This window comes from Stenella coeruleoalba (genome assembly GCF_951394435.1).
Source record: "Stenella coeruleoalba genome assembly, chromosome: 8".
Classification (NCBI taxonomy): domain Eukaryota; kingdom Metazoa; phylum Chordata; class Mammalia; order Artiodactyla; family Delphinidae; genus Stenella; species Stenella coeruleoalba.
This window is the reverse complement of record NC_137154.1, coordinates 15,096,616-15,098,901: the sequence shown is the minus strand read 5'-3', so window position 1 is coordinate 15,098,901 and position 2,286 is coordinate 15,096,616.

The following is a 2,286-nucleotide window of genomic DNA, read 5'->3' as shown; positions in this document are numbered from 1 at the left end:
TCTGTTGGTCCCAGCAGACCTACTGCTCACACCCCTCCCTGGCCTCTGCATCCTGGTTTCCCCAGAAGAGAGCGGGCAAGCTGGTCAGGAATTGCCTCTTCCCGCCTCCACAGCTAAGAAAATTCTGGACTCTGCCCTCCCTGCTCTCCCTGACACCTCCCCACACTTATCTCTAAGTCCCAGGAACACACACACATGCACACACACCACAGCCCATTTTCTAAACTGCCCTCCTTTCCTCCACCGACTCCACCAATTCCCTGGCCCCCAGGGCTGGAAGGAACCCCCAAGATCATCTGGTTCTCCTCTCCTCACTCAGAACTGCCACTCGGATGTCTTCCACAAGATCCCTGCCAAGACTTCTCCACCTTCTTCTTGCACACCTCCAAGGACGGGGAGCTTACTACCTCCCAAGACAGGCTTCTCTTTGGACTGCTCTGACTTTAACATCAGCTCAATACACGGAAGAGGTTCCTGTTTTTCTGTGGTTCTGTCCATGGCATCCCACTTGCTCTCCTTCCCGAAGCGGTAAGGCCACACGTTGTCCCCCCGAGCCCCGTTATTTCCAGGCTAAAGAACCCCAGGGCACCTCATCATTTCTGCTGTGACACGGTTTTCCTGTCCCTTCGCTGTCCATAGCACATTTCTGAGTGTTTCCTCCAGGATCTGGCAGGGAGAGGTTTCCCCACAGACTTACTCACACCCACACAGCACCCACAAATCAGCCCCTCATGTGCAGGTCTCAAATTCTAGACCAGTGTTAGCAACTCTATTGCAAGATGCCTCGACCCTGATCAGTCAGGAGTGGCTGCCAGAGGCGGTGTGGAAAATCGGAGGCTTGGCCTGGGCTCAGTGGGGGAGGACAGTGTAATCTTGATTAGTGATGTCTGCCAAACAACTCAAGCTTGTGGAGGGATGGGTGTGGAAGGGACAGTATGGTGCCTGCTCTCCTCTCTTCATTGTCCCTCTTCAGGGTCTGGGAAGAGCCCATTCTATCTCAAAGGCCCTGTGCCAGCTTCCAGCCTCCCCTCCAGCTTTCCAGCCACTGGGAGACAGAGCAGTGGCCTAGAGCCCAGCGCTCCCCTGCTCTGCCACCTACCCCCTTCTGAGATGCGGCTGGAGCTCTGTGCCTGCTGTAAAGATTTGGTTTGCCCCTCCCCCCATTTCTCCCCTTCCCCCTTGCACTCACGCTGCTGTCCTCACCAGTCCTGGCCCATTGTGGGCTGGGTCCTTCCAGATTGTCCCTGTATCAGTCTGCCCTGGCAACTCCATAAATGATGTTATGAACTCGCTAGCGACTGGGCAACCCGAGGACCCAGGGGGCCGTGCAGCTTGCACCCCAGCGCAGGTCTCTAGACCACCCACAAATTGGCTTCAACTTCCTGGCAGAGGGAGAGGGCTGGTGTGTGGTTGACCAAAAAAAAAAAAAAAAATCAGGCTGGCTAGGCAGGGCTTAGGGTCAAATTGGGCAGCTGTGTGACTTCAGTCGAGGGGCGCCCCAGGCGTCAGGGCCCCATCTGGTCCCCACTGCCCAGGAGAATCTGAGGCCTTCAAGGTAAGAAGAGCCGGGCATCGGGCACCACCCCCTCCGGGCCCCCGAGAAGAAAGGCTGGTCGTGGAGGAATACCTGGGGGAGGCGGGTTTGAGGGCAGATGTAAGACCCTCATCCCCAAGGGCTCTCCAGAAAGGGGCCAAGGAGCCCTGATCTGCCCCCGCTGACCACGTTCTGGGGCCGGAAAGGGGAAGCAGGCGTCGCTGCTCTGTAGCATGAACGCAGGCTGGGAGCTATTGGCAAGGCTCCCAGCGGCCATTCTCGGGGGCACGAGAAGGCAAAGGCCAGCGGCCACAGCCCCTAATAGGTGCAGATGGCAATCTGGGGGCTGCTGGGAGGCGGGGGGGGGGGTAGGAAGTCTCTGTGCTGAGACTTCCTGAGCCCGACCTTGCACTTGGTCACATACCCCGCCCAGCACCGAAGGCCACCTTCCCTGCTTAGTGGCTGGGCACTGGGGCCCCTCCCCAGCCTCCCTTGTCCCCTCTCTCCTCTCCATGCCTAAGGGGCCCAGACAGGATCCCCCAAACCGGCCGAGGCCCAGCACCCCCATCTCCCTAGAAGCTCCCTCTTCCCCTCCCCGGTGGGTCCTATGTTGAAAGTCTATTTTGAAAACTCTTAAGTGTTCCTTGCGGTAGGTAGCAGAGCCGATTTATCAAGTTTATTTCCTGTGAGCCTCCCTTTTTTATATTCTATATCAAGAGGAGTTTTTGTAATATAAAGCAGGACGCCCACAC